Source organism: Hemicordylus capensis, chromosome 11, assembly GCF_027244095.1.
Source record: "Hemicordylus capensis ecotype Gifberg chromosome 11, rHemCap1.1.pri, whole genome shotgun sequence".
Lineage (NCBI taxonomy): Eukaryota > Metazoa > Chordata > Lepidosauria > Squamata > Cordylidae > Hemicordylus > Hemicordylus capensis.
In genome coordinates, this window is record NC_069667.1 from 23,229,271 (window position 1) to 23,254,429 (window position 25,159).

The 25,159-nt window shown below is 46.5% G+C and overlaps 1 protein-coding gene across 5 annotated transcripts in view; it reads right to left on the minus strand.

The window, feature by feature from the left end:
- Positions 1–25,159, minus strand: part of IL1RAPL2 (interleukin 1 receptor accessory protein like 2) — a 398,901-nt gene that overhangs the window by 46,729 nt on the left and 327,013 nt on the right. The window lies entirely within an intron of this gene.

Genomic DNA, 25,159 nt, shown 5'->3' on the forward strand with positions numbered 1-25,159 from the left:
CCCTATCTTGGAGATGCTGCCAGGGAGGGAACTTGGAACCTTCTGCTCTTCCCAGAGTGGCTCCATCCCCTGAGGGGAATATCTTACAGTGCTCACACATCAAGTCTCCCTTTCATATGCAACCAGGGTGGGCCCTGCTTAGCTAAGGGGACAAGTCATGCTTGCTACTGCAAGAACTGCTCTCCTCCTCCCAATGATACAAAAAAGACACGGATTTACAGATTTTCTTTCCTCTCAGTCACATGTTGCCAACGTAACCTTGTCATTTCAGTTGTTGAGGCATGTTTTCTTTTCTCGTGCCCTCTGTCTCCATACTGTCTCATCTCTGCAGCTCACTGCCACAGGCTACTAGCAATGAATAAAGTTCGTTCTTCATTTTCAGCATTATAAAATTGGGAAGGGCGGGAGGGAATCTGTAGCAAACAAGCATGGAAAGACAGTGAATTCATCTGCTCCAATGAAAGTAAGAGGGGAATCCTGCAACCCCCCTGCCATCTCTTTTGATTCTTCACCAGAGTTTGTTCTGACAAACAGGAACAGACTGTGCAGTTGCCAGTAACCATTTGAGAAAACCACTGTGAACTGATCATAGAACTAAGATTGATGGCTTTCTTAAATGATTTCCAAATGCGTGATAAAGTAGAACCTACTAATAGATCAAGACCAATGTAACAAAGATTTCTGGTCGTTCTCTGTTATAAAGATTGATCTGAATGTAACAAAGAGATATTTAGCAAAAAAGCAATCTACAGATGATTACAGAAACATGGGAAAACTGCCTTTAAAAAAAAGAAAGAAAAAGGAACACTTGCAATCTGTACATTTAGAATCCTAAATCCACAGGACCAAAATACAATGGAGGGACATCAAGTCTATCCACCCCTCACCTCAAAGGATTCTCAACCCACTTCTCCCCCCATAACCTTTTGGAAGTCCAAGAATGCATCTACCATAACCTCACATCTATATGTTTATCAATACTCTCCAAGAATTCTGAAATAGTAGCGAGGCAGCAACTCCCTTTGCAAAAGCCATGCTGATGGTTCCTCAGCAAGGATTGTTCTGCCCTGATTGACTGACTGATTGATTAAGTGCCATCAGGTCAGTGTCGATTCTTAGCAACCACATAGCTAGATTCTCTCCAGGATGATCTGTCTTCAACTTGGCCTTTCAGGTCTCTCAGTGGTGCATTCATGGCTGTCGTCATCGAGTCCACCCACCTTGCTGCTGGTCGTCCTCTTCTTCTCTTTCCTTCCACTTTTCCCAGCATGATGGACTTCTCAAGGGAGCTGGGTCTTCGCATAATGTTTCCTGACTATGATAGTCTAAGCCTAGTCATTAGTGCCTCGAGTGAAAATTCTAGATTGAATTGTTCTATGATCCATGTGTTTGTCTGGCTGTCCACGGTATCCTCAAAAGCCTTCTTCAGCACCAAAGTTCAAAAGCATCAATACTTGTTCTATCTTGTTTCTTCTGCCCTACATTTCATAATTCTAGCTTTAAATGGCTAGCTAGACATCTTAAAGTACATTTTGATGTCATGGCAAATGCCTTTCAAATGCTGATATTCAAGGAAGGTCTTGAGTACATTGCAGGTAATGTATCGGGGGTGGGGGGGAGGCCGCAATTCCACAGGCACCCGACTATGTAGGCTCACATTCTGTGCAACATACCATGGGCAATTCAGCACCGCTCGTGCCACGGCGAGTGTCTAAAACACCACCTGCAGTGTTGCAAGACAGCTGCTGTGACTTACAATTCTGCAGTCGGAGTTCCGCGATGCAACGCCCACTGGAAAGAATGGAACTTGTGTGGCACCACTATGATTGTACAATTTTAAGTTGCACCTGCTTTGCAATACTGTGAGTGGTGTTTGAGACACTCGCAGAAGCACAGGGATGCTGAACTGCCTAACTCGGTGCAGAACGTGAGCCATTATTCTTTAGAAAGGCCTTGGAGTAGGAGGGTGGTCTGGATTCTTTTGTCTTCACATTTATGCTCTGCTGTGAGATTCGGTTATATTTTAATGTTGTGTTTTAATGCCTTGAAAGCATTTGGCAAAAGATGGTTTCATTAGTGGAAACATAAATAATGCTATCTATCTATCTATCTATCTATCTATCTATCTATCTATCTATCTATCTATCTATCTAATGTATTTCTAAACCGCCCAAAACTTATGTCTCTGTAAGTTATTTCTGGGGGAAGTAAACTTATTTTCCCCAGCCTCCCTTGCTGCCCTCTCTGGTCACCTTCTTTGGTGTTTCTTGTGTTTCAGAGACCTGGGATGAGGGGCGGGGGAAAGCACTGAGTGTGTATAACAAAAGAAAGGATGGTGCTTCTATCATTCTGCCTTCAGTTCCCTTAAAAAGTATTGCCTGTCACCAGCAGGTGGAGGGAGAGTGAAAACCCAAGAAAGGATTCAATATATAACTCTAAACCAATTTATGGAACATCCTGGAATGCATTGGTTTAATCTGTGATCAGTGCCACCATGAATTTAACATAACTGGGGGTAGGGTTGTTAATAAGAGTAAGGTTATCTCTGTGTGTGTGTGTGTGTGTGTGCGCGCGCAATAAAAGGTTTTTTGGGAGATACAAATATTCAAGAATACATTGCATTTCTGTATTCTAGAGGTGTCCTATATGATGCCAGGCTGTCAAACCAGCATGAGTGAGGAGGCAGAAGCATTCAAGTTGGTGGAGCTGCAGATGGGTCTCTTTCCCCTTCTACAGACTCTGGGCTTTATAATTCTCTCTCTCTCTCTCTCTCTCTCTCTCTCTCTCTCTCTCTCTCACACACACACACACACACACACACACCCAAGGACTGCAAGTGCAATGGCGCTTTGAGGAGCCCCACAAAGTTGTATTAGTTGTCAAAATGGTAAAATGCAGAAGAGAACAAAACGCGCCGGAACCAATCTGAGGGCCAATTTGGGGAAAGAGGTCTTGGAAATGTGCAAAATGGCAGGGGGCTCCACCACAGGATATGGCCCCCTGTATGCCAATATGATTCAGACAGAAAATTGAGCCATTTTCACGGCTTGTGAATCTTTACAGTTTTGCTAACTATTTCTAAGCCCCCGTTTCTCCTGCTTGGTATGCCTTTTCTGAAGGGTTTCCTAGGCTCGAAAGGCAAATGTCATTTTGAATTGCATGAGTGCAAAGCTTGAGACACAAGCTGTGGAGATGTCTACTGTTAGATGGTCTTCTGAGCCTCCAGAATCCTCAGTCGTCCTTCCTGAATCTATGAGAAGAAAGCTAAGGGCCAAACTACATGTTACAGCAATCACACCACTGTGTGTGCTTGTTCTTTTTAAATGCAATAGCAGCCATAGGCGCGTGGTGGGGGCGGATCTGGACCATGGTGTCCTGTCCTGTCCTGTCCTGACCACCTTTGAGACTGAGGGTGAAGCCAGAGCAAGGCTGCGATTAGGCAGAGCGGAAGGAAGGCGAGCCTGGGCTGCTGGACCCTGGAGAGGTCCCTGGGAACAAGTCCACCCGCCATTGTTGGTTCTTAAAAGTATTTTAATTGGTTTTAAATGGGTTTAATCATTTTTGAACGGTTTTTATATCGTTTTTAGCATTGTGTTTGAATTGTGAGTTTTATGTCTTGTCTGCAGGCCAACGGAGCCCTTATCATTTATTTATTTATTTATTCATTCATTCATTCATTCATCAATCATATTTTAATACCACCTGATATGTATATTTCTAGGCGGTGTACAAAATTTAAAATATTTAAACGTCCCATCCCCGTGGGCTGGATGTGATTGGTGCCTGTGCAAACCTGCGCTACAGCTGTGAAGCACTTGCTGCTACATGCTGCTAGTAATTAATTTAATTATTGCCACAAAATTAATTACAGCCCAACACTGGCGAGGTCCATTGATTTTCGCTGATAGATGAACGGCTTAGGAAAGAATAGGAAGTGGCAAAGAGAATTACATTAACCTACTATGTGAGGTTGTTCACACAATGGTTTCTGGGGTGGGGAGGAGGGCCGGAGGGGAGAAGCAGGGTCAAACCTACCTCCCCCCCAGATGATCACAGATCCGATGCGTCAAAAACTCGGGCTACCCGGGATCGGCCCCAGTTCACACAAGCAGCTCTATCCAGGTAGGGCCGCCTAAGCCTGCTCGTGTGAACAGCCTCTATATGAGATAAAGACAATCTGACCAATATAAGTGATGGTCTTAAACTTTATTGGTCTCCCTCTTTCAGCGTGATGAGTTGCACCAGAGAGAATCTGCTAGGCGCTTCTTCTTAATCTAATTCAGCATTACCTATTTTATCGATGCATTTCTCTTTTTCATCACTGCTTTATGAAATCTGGTAGATGTGACATCTTTTACTATGAAGACGTTTGTATCCTTTCCATATCAATCAATCAATAATCGGTTAAAGAAATTTTAAAAGCCAGTTTTATTAGGAAGCTGACCACTTCCAACACCTGGATCATTGTCACCAAAGCTACAGAAGTTAGCTCTCCGTGTTGTTGGGCAGCTTTTTGTTTATTCATTCATCACTTTCCTCTCCAGCCCTGCTGGATGAGGCCCAGGGAGGCCCATCTTGTCCAGCATCCTGTCTCACACCGTGGCCCACCAGATGCCTCTGAGAAGCCCACAGGCAAGAAGTGAGGGCATACCCTCTTTCCTGCGGTTGCTCCCCTGCAACTGGCATTTAGAGGCATCTTGCCTCTGAGGCTAGAGGTGGCCTATAGCCACCAGACTAGTAGCTAGCAAGAAGTTCTAGTGATGCCCTTTAAGTTCACAATTCCTTGGTTTGGACTATGGACCTCACTGACTCCCAATGCTCGCCTTCAACACAAGGAGAGCATTATTCCCTCTGCTTTATTTCCTGGCTGCCATTGTAATTTCCCTATTACCACCACCCTTCCTCTTGCATATGTAGAGTTCCTATCTCCACATTTTCCCCATCCTGGTGCCTGGAACACTGCCATGGCAATGTCCCAAGTGCCAGGAGTCCTGGGAGGTGTAGATTTACCAAAGCCCCTAACGATAGTATGGATATCAGGTACCCTGGGAAATTAGATTTCCCAGGGATCCTGGGATGCTTCTGACCCCTAGATTAAGCCTGGGCATTTTGTCCATCATGAGCAAGAACCTCATTCCATTTGCCAGTTGCCCTGTGACTGGCGAAGCAAGGAAGACACTCTGCTTGTCACCAGCAAGAGGACTGCTGTAACATAATACCACTCGCATCCTGGCAAGTCACAACAGAAGATCAGCTTGAGCCCAACTGGATAGAAATAACTATTCATCTCTCCTTTGAGAGACCATCAAACTCCTCTCTCCTCTACTGTTTCCTTCCCATTCTAACCCTGTGCATCTTTTCCTTTAGTTCACAAGTCTGCAATCAGTGCCTGTGCTTTGTTTCCTCCTAATTATGTAAGTATATCCCACTAGAGGCATTCTGCATTGAATATTAATTGCTGTTAGCCACTCTGGGACCCAATTTTTATCTGAAAAGTGGACTACAAATAATATATAAGCTTGGAGGTGCCTTACAGAAAATATAAAATCTCATTATGACACAGCAATACATTCCAACAAACTCCATAATTAATAACACATCAAACAGTGTAAAACAGGGCTTTAAAAACAAACAAACGTAAATTCAGAATTGCACAATCGTAAGTGAGTGTAAGCCATACGCATAGCATGCACCGCTACAACACACAACTGTGCATTTTCCTCGTCTGCATTGTCACCTAGAATCACATTCCAAGACATTTAGAAATTTTCTACACAGAGTGGGAGAAGATCCCCAGAAGTGGGGATTTGACAGCATAATAGTCACTGGGGAAGGCTCTGTAGTTAGTGTGTGTGTGGGAGGGGGGAGGAACAGTGACATCTGTGGGAAGCATTTTTGGCAGGGTCTGGGTTCTAGAGAAGACTGGACTACTCACTGGACTTTTCTCATTGTCATCAGTCACTTTTTAGGAACATAGGGAGCTGCCATATATGAGTCAGACCATTGGTCTATCTTGCTCAGTATTGTCTTGTCTTCACAGACTGGCAGTGGCTTCTCCAAGGTTGCAGGCAGGAGTCTCTCTCAGCCCTGTCTTGGAGATGCTGCCAGGGAGGGAACTTGGAACCTAGATGCTCTTCCCAGAGCGGCTCCATCCCCTGAGGGGAATATCTTCCAGTACTCACACATGTAGTCTCCCATCCAAATGCAAGCCAGGGTGGACCCTGCTTAGCTAAGGGGACAAGTCATGCTTGCTATCACAAGACCAGCTTTCCTCTCACCTATTTTTTCATCACCTAACAGAATACAACTCTTATTATTCAGTACAGCTGAATTTTCGAACTGCATAAATGTTCTTTTAGAATAGCAGCCCCGCCCCGAACACATTTTGTGCATTAAAAAAAAGAAGAAGCCCTGGTGGTATATAGCCAATACAGTGCTAAGTAGACTGTCCAGAGCTGCAGTTGCCAAAGATTTCAGTGCAGTCTAGCTCAGGGGTTCTCAGCCTTGGGGTCCCTAGATGTTGCTGAATTACACTTTACATGGTCCCCAGCCAGAATGGCCATTGAGCATTGTGGCTGGAGATGAAAGTAGTTGTTGGAGGAAAATCTAAGATGGAAGAAAGAATTCTAAGATGGAGAAGTGAAGCAAAGTTCTACTCCCTGTCTGTGGAATTTGGGGAAGGTGCTGTGAGTGCAAAACCATAAACAATAGTCTCTCTGTGGCTTGAAGGTTGGGCATGCAGCACAGTAGCAAGAGGAAATGTACCTAGTCTAGAGTACCATGACTTGTCAATACTGGTCTGAAGATGTACAATGTACGGGTACTCATTCTGACCAAATGTATTTGCAAAACTGTATATAATCTGCAACCACCATTTTGTGGGGTTCTTCTTCTTTCACCCTGGTGATTGATGGAGACCCGGAACCGTGATCAATAAAGCTTTGGATCTGATGGAATGGTGCGGCCTCTGCCTATAATCAACCCTCGCTGGAGATTTCTCCTACATAGTCCAACAACTAATCAAATCTTCATGACGGTTAACAACCAGCTTCATATAGTGAATAATCACTATATAACAGCAGCAGCAGCAGCAACAACAATAATAATAATAGCAGAGCAAGAAATTGTGTATACAATATAAGATTGCACTGAGTAGGTCCAACAACATCTAGGGGGTGATGGGAACTGTCCTGGCCTAGCTAATTTCCTCTGTCTAAGAAGGGCAGGGATGGAAAGATGTTGAGCCATTTGATCTATCTTGCCAGGTTCCCCAGCTGCCGGGGAATTCATCAGACCCCCAGAATCAGCATCCGGCCTCTGAATGGAAAGTCCCACCCTAACCCCAAATGTGGCTGTTAATTAGATCTTGATCACAAACGTTGAGAATGGTCTTAGCTATTTGATAATAGACTCAAGAGGTTTGTGACATTTTGAGCTTCTGAAAGCTTACCTTTCTGCATCCAGATCCCTAATTTACCTTGATTTTTCCTCCCTTGCAGCAATGTCCAACTGTCAAGAGGGACAGCCCATGTTTAAGTCATAGCATTAATAGGAGGCCACAATTAAACACGGGCCTAGTCTTACCCATGGGTGTGCCAGCAATCCAGCTCAGAAAATATTAGACAAACCAAAGGATGACTGTATTAATGGCCAAACCTGTAGAGCTGATAACCACCTGCAAATCTTTCTCTGGCTTAAAGGACTGCACACGGATTTCACAGACTTTCTCTCCCTTCCTTACTTTGCTTAGTCTTTGAACTAGAATCCATATTAGTGGCTTTTGACAATCCCCAGCACACACAGACATCTGCACGCTAACAAAAGGTTTTTGGAATGATTCCCAGGAATTAAGATAATGCACCATTCCTGAGCTTTGCAGGAGACATTCCCCTGCCTTTGATTATTCATGGAATGTGTGTGGACTTCCCTGTGCTGCTTAGAAAATGTGCATCACGGCTTCAGAGGTACCATGAACACAGCACAGTGGAAATAGTGATATGATTGGATGTGCCAGCTGTCCCATATGGCGACAACCATTCCTTCAAGTGACAACCAGTTTTTTAGATTTCCACCCTCATTTTTGAACAGCTGGCAGCTTGAGGATTTTGCATCTAATCAAGGTTTCGGTGCTAGGAGCAGTTTAAGAGGACATTTAAGATATCCTGACAATATCTGCTGCTGTAGAAGTTGGGATCGATAACTATTTCAAGCCACTAGTAGCTTCCTTCTTGCACGATGAAGTCATAGAAAGCTCAGGGACACAGGCTCAGGGGCACACAAGTGAGCTGGTCTTGTGGTAGCAAGCATGACTTGCCCCCTGGTTGCATTTGAATGGGAGACTAGAAGTGTGAGCACTGGAAGAGATTCCCCTCAGGGGATGGAGCCGCTCTGGGAAGAGCAGAAGGTTTCAACTTCCCTCTCTGGCTTCACCAAGTTAGGGCTGAGAGAGATTCCTGCCTGCAGCCTTGGAGAAGCCGCTGCCAGTGTGTGAGGACAATACTGAGCTAGACAGACCAATGGTCTGACTCCATATATGGCAGCTTCCTATGTTCCTATCCAAGGGTGTAACTTCTTCAATAAACCTTTACAAGAATTTGGGCCTGGAATGTCTGTCGTGAGAGACTCTGAATGGGCCGGGTTCTTCTCACACATACTTGCTCTGTTATATCTGGGATCATGGAAATCCCCTTCCTGCAACAAAAACTGCCCGTTCTCTGCTCCCTGGCATTGCTGTCTCCTGAATGGAGTGTGCAATATTATTTGCCCAGGAACAAGGGCATGCCGAGAATTCTTCTGCAGCAAAGCCACAGCGGGGGGCGGGGGGAAGAAGGTGCAGGGAGCGGGGACCCCGGGGCCCATCTTCACTTCTTGTCCCAGGACTGACTTCAATCTTGCTACGCCCCTGTGCTAGCCACCCACCTTTGCCACCACTGCACGGGGCAAAGGCCACATTGGCTAATTCCCATTTGCTCATTCCATATGGACTCGGCCTCTTGCAATCCATTTTTTCTGGCTGCTGGAGCACTGATACATAGTTTGAATCGTTCCACAATAAATAATATATCCACCACTTTGGGCTCTAGTCTATTTCTTCCCCTTTTGCGCCAGTGATCACTGCCCCCTTGTTCTTCCAGGATTTCAAAGGCCAGAAGGATCTGTCTAATAATAGAGTCCGTGTGCACCCCTCTGTTGGTACTGGCAAGCTCTTTGATTGAAGCCCAGGTGCCTTTGTGGAGCCGCCGTAAGCAAGCTGTGCCTTTGCACTTCTGATCCGCTTCGCTTGGAGAAAGCAACATCACGTGGCATCAAAAGGGCTCCCAGCGGAGGGCCCCCTCCCCAGTCTTGTTTGCAACTGGAGCAGAAGGCATAATAAGTACCTGGGGGATATACCGTGCAGGAATCCTGCTGATACGGCCCAGCCTGCCCTGGGAAAGTTAACTTTCCTCGAGATTAAGTGCTCAGTGATGTGACTCAGTGATTACCTTTCAGGAAGCCGTGTGCAGATTTCCTTCGGTGCCAACTGCAGACCCGCCGACTACAGGGAACTGGACAGCACGATCCGGCATCGTGTGAAGCTATGCCGCTTCGAGCAGCCTTTTGCATTCTCTGCAAGGGGACCGATCCACAACCCCGCCCCATCCGCCCCGGTTTTCATGGCCAAGATCTCACCATGTTGAGCAGTGTGGGAACAGCTGCTTTCTCAACTAATTATGCTTCTGCATTTACTGGATGATACCTGGAGAAATATACTCCTTGTTGTTGATGAAACACACACACACACACACACACACACACCCCAAGAAAGGCTCCATCTTTCTTTTAGAATTCAGCCAGCAACACAAATCGAAGGCTCCACATGCACAAGGAAGAGGAATAGCTTGCTGTATGGCTAGTGATGGGGAGATCAGGGACGTAGCTAGGAGATGGGGAGGTCTGTGTTCACCCCTCTCCCCAATTGCCCCTCAGGATGAGGGAGATAATGAAGAAAATAGGGAGGGGTGGAGAGGGGGCTCCTCAGGAACTGGGTGTGTGTGCGGGGGGGGGTGGGTTGTCGTGTTGCACCCATCTGCTCAATTATAGCTACGCCCCAGGGGTGAGGAAGAGTCCTCTCCCCCACCTTTCACTGCTCTTACTTCCCCAAGATAACTGGGACAACAGCAAAAGCTTATTCTGGACCAGAAGCTGGCCAGGCTGCTGTGCCAACAGACCTTTGGGTGTCCCGATCTAGAACGCCACTGAAATGCCATCTCCAGAAAAGACAGTCCCTGCTGTGCTGGGCAAAGAGAAACATAGGAAGCTGCCTTGTGCCTGGTCCATCCAACTCACTACACTGCCTGGCAGTGGCTTCTCCAAAGCTGTAGGAAGGAGTCTTTCCCAGCCCTACCTGGCGGTATCAGGGGCTGAACCTGGGGCCTTCTGCGAGCAAAACAGATGCGCTGCCGTTGAGCTATGTCCCTTCTCCGCTTTTAAAGTGGTGGCTGTCTTCTGTTTAGCAGGGTGAGAGCAACTGTCTCCGTTCAGCCCAGCATAGCATCTTTTCAGCAGCTGTTGCTGTGTGTGTGTGTGCGTGTGTGAGAAGACCGAACCCTTTGCAGTCAGGGAATCGTTTCCCCAATACTTTTAGTTATATAAACTGCTTTTAGAACTTTTCTTGTTGAAAAACAGTGTATACATATTCTTTTTAAATAATTTACTACTACTACTACTACTGCTAATAATAACAACAACAATAATAATAATAATAATAAAGATTAATAAAAGAAAATAATAAGGGGAAAGAAACACAAGGGCCTGGATGCAAAGAACGGTGGGTAATGCATCCTACACGCTTTAGGGCTCTCCTGCCTCCCTTCCTGCAACAGCCTCTCTGTCCTCCTAAGCCACTGATGAAGAACAGGGATCTCCTCCAGTTTAAGGGCTGCAACGGAGCAGGGCAGGGGGGTGGGACTGATGGGAAATGGTGACCTCCCTCCATGGGCCAGTGGAAGTCTCTTCCGATCAGGCATGAATGAAGCAGTTTGGGTCCAAAGCCAAAGCATCAGCTAATGATGGCCCAAAGCACAAGGAGTGGGTGGCACGAGGCCCAATCTACACGCGATGAAAAGCAAAATGGAAACCATGCTTACAAACACAGTGGTGTAGTCAAAATGGCAAGCAGCAGTATAAACAGCAAGAGCCTTTTAATCTTCATAGATGATTGCAAATGGGGGGAAAATACCCATGGGGAGAATGCACACGCACACACACACTTTCCCTTTCCCTCCAACTTTCTGTCTCATCTGCAGTTCCCCAGTTCATGAAAGTATGATGAGAGACTGTCCCTGGAAGTCACATTGGCAATTATCCCTGACCAGGCAAGCGGCTTTAACGAGCCAGAAATGCACTGGTGACCTGCTTCCAACTCATTAATGCCTTTAAAAAGCCTCCTCTCACTTCCGCACCAAGATCTTTGGAAGACGCCCTTGTCAATGTGCACGGTGCCATGTTAACAAGGGACAGCGCCTGCCTATCTCTTAGCCCACAAGAGATCAGATTTTTTAAAAGGAATGCTCCCCTATGCCCCCCCCCGCAATACTTGCATCTCAACTGAAGAAAAGTGAATTGTAATCACATGCACACTTACCTGAGGCTAAGTCCCACTGAACACAGTGGATGATATGAAGCTGCCTTATACCGAGTCCTGGTCCATCTGGCTCTGGACTGTCCACTCTGATGGGCAGCAGCTCTCCAAGGTTCAGGGCAGGAGTCTCTCCCAGCCCTACCTGGAGATGCCACCAAAGAGTGAACCTGGGACCTTCTGCATGCAAAGCAGATGCCCTACTACTGAGCCACAGTGGGATTTAACTTCCCTGTAAGCATGTATAGGGTTGCACTGTATGGCCTGGTCTGTCCACACAGCAGAATGAGATGGGAAGAAGGTGGTAGAATTCTGAGCACCAGCATGGACTGGACCACTTCGAACTGCCTTTGGTTTCTGGTGCGCAGAGGGTGGAACTTCACGGCCCCATCTTGATGCCCACTCATTAGAGCCAGGGCAAGGCCATGGCTGTTGTCCATGGAAGCAAGTCTTGGTTGGGTTTCCGCAGGGATCCGATGCTCAGTTGGCCTGGAGACAAGGCTGGCTCCAGAGGGGAGACAAGAGGGGGCAAATGTGATATACTCAGATTAGTATATCCCTCACATCTCTTTCAGGAATCTCACACGTGGGCAGGGCTGTCCTTAGAGAGCCCTGGCTGGGTGCAGGGCCCAGGGCAAATCAGCCAGTGCGGGGCCCTCTTCCAGTTAATTCTAATGGGGGTTGAAAGAGTAGGGACCAGGGTGGTCACCCTGCTTGCCATGTCCTAAGGACAGCCCTGCACATGGGACATAGCTTGCTCACCCAGAAATGCATGTTATCCCTTCTGTGCACCCGAGGCGTACTACCAAATGCTTCCTTGCCCCATGAGCCTGGTGGGGGCCAGCCCCCTTTCAAAACGGACTTTTACAAGCTCCAAAAGTGGTGTGGCAGGCAGGAGGGAGAGCAGGTTGCCAGCAGGCTCTTCTCTCTTTGTGCTTCTCGCAAGGTTTGCTGGGAGTATAAGGAGAGGCATTCCTTACAGCAGGGAACCTCACCGTTGGGCCCCCAGATGTTCTTGGACTTCAACTCCCATAATCCCCAGCCAAAGGCCAGTGGGCCTGGGGATTATGGAAGTCCAAGAACATCTGGGGTCCCAACATTGAGGATCCCTGCCTTACAGAACTTGCAAGAGTTGGATCGGTCCTGAAGATCTGCTCTGATGTTGGGAGTGGGAGCATCCTGCTGGTGCCCCAATGATCTTCTGCCTGAGGTGGGCACTTCACCTCACCGCCCCTGCATGCTGTGTCTGAAGGGGACTCTGGGGCTTGAATCGAACTCACTAGGCTCATCCCATCCTCAGATTCCCATGTCCAAGTTCCTGACTCCCCTCTCAGGACAGGGTCAGTTTCACCCTGTTGAGACCAAAATGCTCAGTAGTGCTCAAAACAGTCATTCTGGTCCGAGATGCCAATGGTTCATGGATTGCAACCTCCACATATCACAATAATCGATCAAACGAGGAGGAGCAAAAGTGGCGATCTGAGCGGGAGCGTGCCTTCCTCCCTAGGCTTCTCCCGGGTTGCACAGCTTCTCTGGTACGGATATTTCCAGCGAGGAAGTCGTTTGCAGGAAGATTAATGGCATATTTATCCAAGAGGTGCACTTTGAATTCTAGCGGCCATCTGGAGTGAACCTCACATTCATCAAGCTGTCCCCACCAGGGAGCGAGGGAAGTTCATTTATCCCATGCTAGAGTCTGATAGCATAACTGCATTAGGAAAATGCAGTTTACCTACTGGATGCCATTAGCGGATTCACATTTGTTGCCCTTACCTCTATCCTGCAAGCCAACGCTGTTGTTCTCGGGCATTCAAGGAAATCTGCATGTCGTCTGAAATATTCAATATCTAAATGGGCGAAGACAAACTACTTCCAGCAGGGAGACACACACCTGCTGTTCTCTCTGCAGCCTGACAGCTGCTTTTGTGCTCAGATCTGCCTCCTCAAACTGGTCTCCCTGCTGCATCCGTGCTCCATGGAAAAACCTTTTCCTGGGTGCTCCCCCTGACAGCTGCGTCATGTGGCACAACCACAATGCGCAGACTGCTTTGTCCTGTGTCCATGAGGTGGCTGTTGCCCACAACAAACCACTTCGCCTGCACGGATTCACAGGCTGCATTGTTCCCACCCTCCACCATGTGTGGTCATCAGGCCTGAGAACATGAAAATCTATGACTTCTTTCGCTTATCTGGCATAGAGAAAGGAGTCTTCGGGAAAGATAGGGGTTCTCAAACTTGGGTCCCCAGAAATTATTGGACGACAACTCCCATCATCCCCAGCCACAATCGCCAAAGGCCACAAAGACTATTGCGGCTGGGAGGTGATGGGAGTTGTAGTCCGACCACATCTGGGTTGTGCTGCAGTGCCACCGCTGGAGATGACTGGTACTGCAACCCCCACCTAGCAGGAATCAGGTGACCCAGGGAGCCAATAGGGTTCCAATGAGCCCTATAAAGCAGCTCCACAGGTCAGATGGAACAGAGAGTGGAGAGAATGGAAAGATAATTTTTTTTTCTCCCTCTCTCACAACACTAGAACCAGGGGTCACCCCATGAAACTGAAGGTCGGGAAATTTAGGATCAACAAGAGGAAGTACTTTTTCACACAGTGCATGATTAATCTATGGAATTCCTTGCCATGGGATGTGGCAATGACTGTTGACCTGTGGGGAGGGGGGCAGGTTATAAACATGATATTTTTAGGTGAGCTGCAAATTTGGCACACACGCACTGTTCAAGACTGCCCAATAACTAGAAAAATCTGAAAAGAACTGTGGGTCTCTTCCTCAAATCAAGATGCCAATCAGCATGTCAAAATGTTTAAGCTCTCTGGCAGAGGGAAGGCCCAACATTTCTGGGTTCAGACGTCACGAAATGTGTGGCACTCACGGCTCACTGAGGGCGTGCAGCACGCTCTCCAGGAACCAGCGTTTTGTGCCACCATATCATCTGAACCCACCCAATCTTTGCCTCTTAAGAACAGCCCAAGACACTAGCTGCTAGGACTGTCTAATTCCCAAGCAGATAAAGAGGAGAATGGGAGGTGGCAGGCAAGAACATGACCTCTGAGCATCCTTCGTGCAGCGCTGGGTCCAGGTCTTTAAGAAAGGCCAGGACAGGATGGAATATTGGCCTGTGACAGTTCCGTCCCCCGTTTGCATCTGTGAATCCACCGTGGAGCGGGGGAGATTCCCAGTGGCATCCAGGAAGGTATATTCCAGGGTGTTTTTCACACAGGGCTTTTAGTTCGCATCTCCTCCGGAATGGAGGGGGTGCGTTCACTTATCGGCCAGATTTACCCCAAAGTCCTTCAGGGACCACTTCACACACCATTCGGGTTTTTCATTGTGCATTGGAGCGTAGCCCGATTTATATCCAAGGTTTTAAAAATCCACTTTTTGCATTGGGTTTTTTGGGCAATTTCAAAGTCGCAGTAAAACCTCGCAGTAAAAACACCCTGTAGAACGTAAGCTCAGTTTACTAGTACCTACCTATTACAGAGCCAGAAACAATCATGTATGAAAGGAGGGGGTAATTCTCTTTTTTGAATAAGGATGGAAGTGACTGAAAACTGCACGTCAGCACTACAGGTCAGATTCTCACACAACAGATTAGATCAATCAAAGACTGAGATCTATATTTTACTGTCAAAGGCAGAAAAAGCTCTGCCAGTGAATCTGAGAAATTGGTCAAACTTTGTAAATCTCTTGGGCTGTCAGCCTGTCAGAAGAATTATATGGATTAGCAGCCATTAGCTCATTAAGAAGCTAATTATAACAAGGTCGTAGAAGCAATATACTTTACAAAATTTATGGAGAAATGAAGTTATTAAGGACCACATCTTTACATCTAGATGCAGACTGGAGGAATAACTTGATGCCTTGTTTCCATTCTGAACCAATAAAAGGAAGCAACTCAGACATAACATTCTGTTCTGCATACTTTCCCACTTGATTCATAAGAACAGCCCTGCTGGATCAGGCCCGAGGAAGCCCATCTAGTCCAGCATCCTGTTTCACACAGTGGCCCACCAGATGCCACTGAGAGCCTACAGACAGGAGTTGAAGGCATGCCCTCTCTCCGGCTGTTACTCCCCTGCAACTGGTACTCAGAGGCATCCTGCCTTTGAGGCTGGAGCCCTCTGACTAGTAGCCGTTGATAGACCTCTCCTCTATGAAGTTATCCAAACCCCATCCAGGTTGTTGGATGTCACCACATCTTGTGGCAGAGAATTTCACAAGTTGATTATGCGTTGTGTGAAAAAGTACCTCCGTTTGCTGGTCCTAAATTTCCTGGCAATCCATTTCACGGCATGCCCCTGGTTCTAGTGTTATGTGAGAGGGAGAATAATTTCTCTCTATCCAAACCATGCATGATTTTATAGACCTCTATCATGTCTCCCTGCAGTCGTCTTTTCCCCAAACTAAATAGCCCCAGGTGTTGCAGCCTCGCCTCATAAGAAAGGTGCTCTCGGGCCCTGACCATCTTGGTTGCCCTCTTCGGCACCTTTTCAAGTTCTACAGTTGGGATGGGATCAGTGGGCTCCCGCCCAGCATGAGACCTCTCATGGCCAACTGTATTGAGTCACTGCTGCTCTTCAGCAGACAGGCCAAGAACTCTTCACTGTATCTTCTCTTCAAGTATGTGTGCACAGGCAAGGAAAATGCACAGGTGTGTGTTCTATGTGTATGCCTGCTACGTGTGCGAATCGCATTCATACACCATTTTACAGTTATGGATTTTTCTTTTAAAAAGTCCTCCTTGTAAACCTGGGAGCAGGCGTCTTTCCTTTCCTTTGCTTGTGTACACTATCATGGGCCCGATAATTAAAGTACCAAATCCAGTCAATAACATCCGGTAAACTGTATGTAAATAGTATAATAAAATAACAACAACAACAACACCTTGAAGAGCACCTCAACACCATAGGGGCCACAGAAATCACCATCAGCCAATTACAAAAGGCAACTTTACTGGGAACAGCCTATATTCTGCGATGATATCTAGAATAATAACAGCAACAACATTGATAATAAAATTTAGCCATCCCAGGTCCTTGGAAACGACTCGATGTCTGGATAAAACAAACCAGGCAATAACACCTGTCTGACTGTGTAAATAAATAACAAACAAACAAACACAACAACAACAACAACAATAATATTGCTATCCTCGTTGGTCTATGCCAGGGGTTCTCTTTGGTCCCTGGTCTTGTTGGACTGCAACTCCCATCATCCTCAACCATAATGGTTAAAGGCCATTGTGACAGGGGATGATGGGAGTTGTAGTCCAACAACATCTAGGAACCCAAGTTTGAGAATCCCTGTTCTGTGCTCATGCTGGGTGTAGTGGCCTGCTCTACCATCCATATGATGTCCACTAAAGCGTATACTACTATAACATTTGTTAGTCTTTTAAATGCCCCGAGACTCTGTTCTTTTTATAGAAAGTATATAGCTTTCTATGGAAATTTGCTACGGTTTGTGAACAATGGATACTCAATTCTTTACGATTCATCCCTGTAGTTTTTTGGGGTTTTTTTAACATTGGGGAGGAACATTCTGCTTCAAGCAAAGAGTGTTTACACACACAGTGTAGCCGAGAGAATCCTTCATTTCTGCTCCTTATCTGAGACTCGCCCGTTGATCAGAGGGGAGAATTCAGCCCAAATGTTAACACAAACAAATCTAATGATGCAAATCAAATAGACAAATAGGCTGAGGGTGATTTTCAAAGCTCTTTCCAATTTAGAAACCCTGCTCTGGAGCCCTGAGCCAAGTGCAAATTGCAATGAATTACGACCGGGCTCCAAAAAACGACTGAGAAAATTGTATGATTAAAAGGCAGTCATTTCCAGCAACAATTGCCTGGCTGCAACAGCCAGGACTTCTAAATTATACACATCAAAGGATACAATTCAACGCTGGACAATAGTCGGAAAGCCAGCCCAGAAGTGTGTGTTTTCAATTGGCCCTGTTACCCTATTGAACTTCATGCCCTTTAGAAACAAAGCAATCTGGTTTTCAAAGTCAGTTCAGTGGGCAATTAGGTTCCCTTTCACACCTGCTCCAAACAGCGGGATGGTGCAATCCCAGCCGCAGAAGGGGTGTGTGTGCATGTTATGTCAGGGGGATTATTGCATGGGTCTCTCTCTCCATTCCAGTGACCACCTGAATGTGTAGGAAAGATCCATGCAATTGCCCCCATCCATATGATGGTAATATGCAGTCTTTGTGTGTCTCCTTCTGGAATGGCTCTGCTTACAACATTGCAACTCTGGCTGAAGTTATTCCTGAAGATACCCCACCCCACCCCAGTATTGAGCTATTAAAACCTCAAGGATTGCTTTAAAGATTCTCCTGAAGATTGATCTGATCTCTGGAGGGTGGACAACCGTACTCCTTGTCCCACTGCAAGGGCAACTCCAGGAAGTGGGAGGTATTGGTCCTACCTTGGCCGCACTACAGCGCCATCGGGATGATGGCCATAGAGGGTACTGCAGCCCATCAGCCCAGGTCATTTGGGGAACCAGAGGGACTTGGCTGGCCCTGAATAACAGTCGCGCCTCATCCCTGTGAGTAGCCACACAGAGATTCCCATGTTATGCCTCCTTCCCCCCATCTTGGACTGCCTACTTTGGGTACTCAGTCATCTGCCTGACTTGACTACTGCTGAACCTAGCCAAGTTTCAAGACACGCCACTGCTGCTATTCCAGAGTGGGCATATGAGGAAAAACAACTTGATTTAAAGGCTGCCCCATAACAATTGTTCTCTTGATCAAAGGGGACCAGAGGCAGAGTACGTGATCAAGATAGACTGGGGTCAGGTTCAGAAGCAGGACCAAAAGGGCCAGAGGCAGAAGATGGGCAGGAGCCCAGATTCTGGACTAGGCAAACTTCATGGCTACTCTGGCAACTCCACAGGAGTCTGCATGGCTTCTTTGTCCAACATGGCTTAGGCCAAGGAGCAGAGTCCAGGAGGGTGTTTATATAGGGCCAGAAGGGATGGGCTCACCTGGTTCCTCTCGCATTGACTGGCTGGAATCTCATTCCCTGCTCCATTCAGTCAGCACCAGAACTCTGCACACACTGAAATGGCTCAATCCAGCAAACGCGTTACCCTCGATTTGACGGAATCTAATTGGCCTTAGGCTCCGCTGACTCCAGCTGTCCATTACCACAAGGAAGAGGTTAGGGCATGCCCTCTCTCCTACTGTTGCTCCCCTGCAGTGCTCCCTCTAACAGGGATTCCCAGATGTTGTGGAGTACAACTCCCAGAATCCCCAGCTGCAATGGCTTTTGTTTGGGGATTCTGGGAGTTGTAGTCCACAACATCTGGGCATCCCTGTTAGAGGGAATACTGCTCCCCTGCAACTGGTATTTTTAAAATAGTCTGGGCAGTGCCTCTCAGCTGAGAGGCAGAGACCACATCTACGAGCACTGCTGTCCAGCTGAGGGGTTGCCTTGGCCAGCTAACTTGGGTCCGACGGGAACGTCAGAATTCCAGTGGAATTCAGACATGCCAGTGGGGAGCTCCTGCCTCGCAAGGTGGCATGGGAAAAGTCAGTCCATCATCTTAAGGTCCTCATAAGTAACATGGGAGTAACTGTGACCTAACTCATTGGGTTGCTGGAAGGGCTAGTGAGACAAGGACGGTAAAGCAATTAGTCTCCAGGAAATGGTGAGTAATACAAGCCGGTATCTGGAGATGCCAGGGAAGGAACTTGGAACTGTCAGCATGCAAGCAGGCGGGTGCTCCTCTCAGAGTACCTCCTTCCCTGCTAACTGGGCAAAGAGGAACCTTTTAAACATGGTGGTGTTCTCTTTATTTAGCAGCGGGAGCGTAACTGGCCCTATCCACCCCCAGCACAGCATCCCTCCAGTGGCTGTTGCTGGCGTCTGTCTTATGTTTCTTTTTTAGATTGTGAGCCCTTTGGGGACAGGGATCCATTTCATTCATTCATTCATTCATTCATTCTCTATGTAAACTGCTTTGGGAACATTTGTTGAAAAGCGGTATATAAGTATTTGCTGTTGTTCCCCTAAGGGGAATACCTTACACTAGCCATACATGGAGTCTCCCATCCAAATGCAAACCCAGGTGGACCCTGCTTAGCACAGGGGACAATTCATGCTTGCTCCCACCAGACCAGCTCTCCTCCTTCTTCAAGGGCAGTGAGCCGTTTGGGCAACCTTGGCATGTTTGAGGGCATTCCATTATACCTGGGCTATTCTACACCTCAGCAGAGAATTCTGTTCTCTTTCCCTCCTTCTCCACTTCCTATGCTATCTGGCAACTGCGCCACAGCCTTGGCACACAAAGACGGCGACTCCTCTGCACCACACATCGCTTCCATCTGTCTGAGAGCGCAAGCAGGAAGGGCGCCATTGTCAGAGTCCGAGGGCCATGAATTATACATGCTGCTTGGCAGGTCTCTGTGACTCTCTGGGTCCCGGAAGCCACAGGCCAGGAGCGATACGAGATGAGGAGTTGGCAGATAACCTTGCAACTCTATTCGAAGCAACACAAAGATCAAACTCCTGCAAAACAGTCGGAGTAGCATCGTCGCCGTATTTCAAGACCTCCCTCATAGAAGTCTTAATTACTGAACAAAAATGCAACTCCTTTGCCTCTACCAAAAGGTTGAAAGAAGAGCCAAGGTATATTAAGGAATCTGCCATGTGCAAAGCATACCATGTGCCCTGCACATATGAAGAATACACATCTTTACTCCTGAAAGAGCTGGAAATGTTATGATCCTTATGGACACATAACCAGAGGAGCTTTGGGAGAGAGGGAGGCAGGGGTATAGCTATAATGGAGCAGATGGGTTCAAAGAACCAGCCCCCCCAGCTCCACCCCTCCCTATTTTCTTCATTATCTCCATCACTCTGAGGGGCCACCGGGGAGGGGGCAAACACGGGCCCTCTCTCTCCTAGCTATGCCCCTGGAGGGAGGTACCGGCAAACTCAGGGTAACGTGGTAAGACAGTTTCACCAAAATCTTAATGAAAACAAAACCTAAGGGGGCAAATCCCTCCTCCCCACAACTGCCTCACTGCAACTCAATGGGGCAGAATGTTCACAGACTCAGTGGGCAGTTAACAGACAATTCACTGGGTGGAGCTAATGGAACTGAGCGGGAAGGAGGGCTTGAATAAAACAAGTGGGGAATTTATCTGTTTGATGAATACTACATAAAAACAGCCCTGCTGGACCAGGCCCGAGGCCTATCTACTGCAGCATCCTTTTCCTCACAGTGGCCCACCAGATGCCACAGGCAAGAAGTGAGGGGGTGCTCTCTCTCCTACTGTTGCTCCCCTGCAACTGGTATTTTTAAATAGTCTGGGCAGTGCCTCTCAGCTGAGAGGTAGAGACCACAACTACAAGCCCTGCTCTAAGCTGAGAGGGGCTGCCTCGGCCAGCTAACTTGGGTCTGACAGGAACGTCAGAATTCCAGTGGAATTCAGAAATGACAGCGGGGAGCTCAGTTTGAGATTCCGACGGCCAGGGCTCCCCAAGGGAGTGTCTGAACTCATTCTGACAGTGCCCAGCAGTGGGCTTACTGGGTCCGCCATGTTTGTCGGACCCAATAAGCCCTAGCATTCACACGTGCAGTCCATCGCTTGATGTTGCACCCAATAAGTGCATGTGTGAACTAAATTGCCTTGCAGACATTAGCTCGGTAATCCTTACAACAACAAAAGTAGTAAGTAATCCAGGATTAGACACCGGAATTTGCATAAAGCCTCAGAATGTGAACGGCCAAGCTAAGATGTAAACAAAGGGCTTTTCAACCCACTCATTTCTCCGTGACACTGTACTACTCCTTAGCTCTGCAGCTCTATGAAATTATTTCTGAAAAATTTAAGTCATGTGGTGAAAACAATCCAGAGTGGATGCACTTTGGACTCTTCCAGAGTCGGCTGCAGAAGCAGCATCGTTTTAGCTTTCTTTTGCTACAGAGATCACATTTTGCCTTCTTTTGTTACTGAGATCTTGCCTGCCTAGTGGAATGGTGCCATCAGCAGAAAAGAACAGGTGAGGAAGAAGCCATAATTCTTCTGTAGAGCCACAATTCCTTATGTGTATTATTAATTATTTCTTGTTTACACAGTCAGACAGGTGTTATTGACTGGTTTGTTTTATCAAGACATCGAGTCCTTCCCAAGGACCTGGGATGGCTGAATTTTATTGTCAATGTTGTTGTTATTGTTATTATTATTATTAAAAAGCAGGGGGAGACACATTCTCAGGATTAGTGCCTTCTAGTAATCAAATATGCTACACATGTTGCTCTGAATACAGCAGCAGCCCTTCCCAGCACCTTCCTATCTTGTCCGACATCTGACAACCCATTCAAAGCGAGCACAGGAGAGTGTACATGCCACTCAAGCTGTGGGATGCTGCCAGATGACTACAAAGATCAGTTGTTCTGTGATGTCTTATCTTGTCCTTCGGGGTCAGCATGCAATCTCAAGCGAAGGAGTTTAGCAGGCTGCAAAATTTCTCAGGTGAAGTGACAATTTTCCAAGGGGCTGACAATGTCACTTGGAATCGTTACATGATGAAAGCTGGTGCGGATTACATTCAGAACTAGATCAAAAATGGTTTCAAACAGATTCGGGGACGTTTGCTCCCCGTATCTGTTTGCTAACTTGGCTAAGATACGGGGACGTTTGCTCCTCATACCTGTTTGCTAACTTGGCTAAGAGGCACCTTTTAAAAGTGGTGATTCTATTTCTTTCGCAGCGGGAGAGTAACTAGTCCTATCTACCACCAGCACAGGACCTCCAGTGACTGTTGCTGGTTTGTTTGTTTGTTTATTAGATTTATATACCGCCCTTCCAAAATGGTTCAAAATGGTTACCTTATGTCTCTTTTTAGATTGTGAGCCCTTTGGGGACAGGGCTCCATCTTATTTATTTATTTATTTCTCTATGTAAACCGCTTTGGAAACTTTTGTTGAAAAGTGGTATATAAATATTTGTTGTTGTTTTGTTGGAGCACCATCAACAATGGTCAAGTGGCATCTTGATGAGAGAGTGCAGAGAAGCAGCTAGTCGTGAAATCCCCAGTTTAGTTCTTGCTAGTAGGGGCTCACCCTAAGAAGCCAGAGAGGTGCCAAAGGAAGCACTCCTGCTAACCTTACCCCCCCCCCAGTCTCACCCAAGGCCTTCCATCAGTCACCCCCTGGCATGTATCATCTGTGTAAAATGTATGCCGGTATAGATCTTTATCCCACATTATATTTAACATACACAAACCGTAATACACTCCTCATCTACCATATACCTTGCATTCAGGTGCACTGATAGCCCAGTTCACTTTTAACATGAATGCATGCGCAGTCATTCATACAAAAATGCACAGGTGTAGAGGCACCTATTCACATGCACAGCATGATCTCTGTGTAGGGCTGACTCCTAGCTGCATTCATAGAGTACCCAAGAGTTCAAGAGTACAAGTCCATACTTTTTATTAGGAGATGGCTATCCGCCTGCTCCTTCCTACAGAAGTCAAAGAGCTTTCAGCAGGTCTTCCACTGAAAAAACTATTTGAATGTGGATGGCCTGACAAATATTTCAGCAGCTTCAGCACACAATGAGCCTTTGTGAGAGTAGACGAGACCCTTACAGCCAGCCTCTGATCTGCAAACTGCTTTTTATGACTTACCGCAGTCTAATGGGCTGAATCATATTTAATTTTAAAACCACAAAAGGGTGACCTATTTGAGGAGGAATGGCCACAGACAAGCCGCCCCGACTAACTAGGTAGTCACATGACTCGTTCAATCACCTGCAAGCCCAGGATGTAAAAGCTCACATCATAAATAGATGTAAAGGCTTTTTTGTCTCCGACTTTTAAAAGTCTGCAGCATTTCCACTGCGATCTGCGTACAGCAAGAGTGACTCATTCAAATATTTCTCCTTTTCAGCAAAGAGAGAGAAAATCTTCTATAATAGGGTGCCAGACTCTTATCTGTGGCAGACTAAATTCACAATCCAGAAATATTAATAATTATTCTGTCTCTTCTCCTGCCTTCTCCCCAATAATTCATATGATGAGAAATGCAGATGCTCTGTAAAGCTGGACATTATTTCTGAAGATACTGTATGATTATTGGCCCATGAGCTGTGCAATGTCACTTAGGCAGTTCCTTTCCAACTCTAAAATACCGGTTCTATCGGTTGACCCTTATTTGGCAACTCCAACTCAAGGACACCTTGATACAGACAGGAATTTAGGGTTCCTGAGTAAAGCCATTTGCAATTCAAACTCACAACCTTCAGGGTATGTGTAATCAGGTGCACAATCCCTCAGGACACAGTTTTTAACATTGTTAATTAAATTCCATTATGTCATTTATTAAGAGAATGAAGTGAAGCTCCAATGAAACTGTCATAGCCTTGCAGAAGAAGTGGGCAAGACTTTTATAAGTCACATTAAAGTTTAACAAATGAGCCCATTAGAAATTGACAAAAGAGATGGCTACTAAATGGAGGAGATGTGTACAGAAAAATGGCTTTGGACCATGCAAGTTATTGAATAATGAGCAAGCTTTTTTGCTGGAAGGTGGGGGAAGGTTACTCCATTGTCTTGGTCAAACGCCAGGAGTGGCTGATCCTGCTTCCCCAGATTTCCTTGCATTTGTCTGGAATCTCTAGGCAATAGCTCTGTTGATTATTTCTTGCCTCACACATTCTTGAACATTCATTTCAATGATGCATTATTACAAGTAGGATAGCAGGGTTTACTAAGTCTGTGGCTGAGGTTAATGGAAATATTCCTAGGGTAATCCTGTTCTAAAACGGAAGTGTTCTACTACTGAGGTCTCCTGCTGCTAGACATAAAAACTAATGTTTGCCTGGTGGTTGGCGGGTGCAACGTTCATGCAATATCCATGCAGCCTAGTTCCCAGCGACAGGATGTTAAAACATATAAAAACCAGATTGAACTGTCCATAAGAACATAGCAACTAATTAGAAAGCTTGGCTGAAGAGATGTATCTTTAGTTGTTTCCTGAAAGCCAACAGGGATGGAACTGCTCGAATCTCAGCAGGAAATGCATTCCACTGTCCCGGGGCAATTACAGAGATAGCATACCTATGAGTTGCCACCAGATGAGCTGGTGGCACCCTCAGATGAACCTCCCCTGATGATCTTAATAGGTGGCAGGGTGCATAACTTGTTTAATTAATTTATTTATTTAATTAAAAACATTTGTATTCTGCTCATTACCAAAGAAGGTGTTCTCTTAAATACCCTGGGTCAAAGCCATTAAGAGCTTTATAGATAATAACCAACCCTTTGTATTTTGCCCAGAAACCTATTGGTAGCCAGTGTAGATCTTTTAGAATTGAAGAATTATGTTCCCTATGGGACGTCCCGGAGACCAATCTGGCAGCAGCATTCTGCACCAACGGCAGCTTCCAGATGACGTACAAAGGCAGCCCCACGCAGAGTGCATTGCAGTAGTCAATCCTGGAGGTCACCAGCATTGCATCATTGTCTTAAGGTCACTCACTTCCAGGAAAGGGC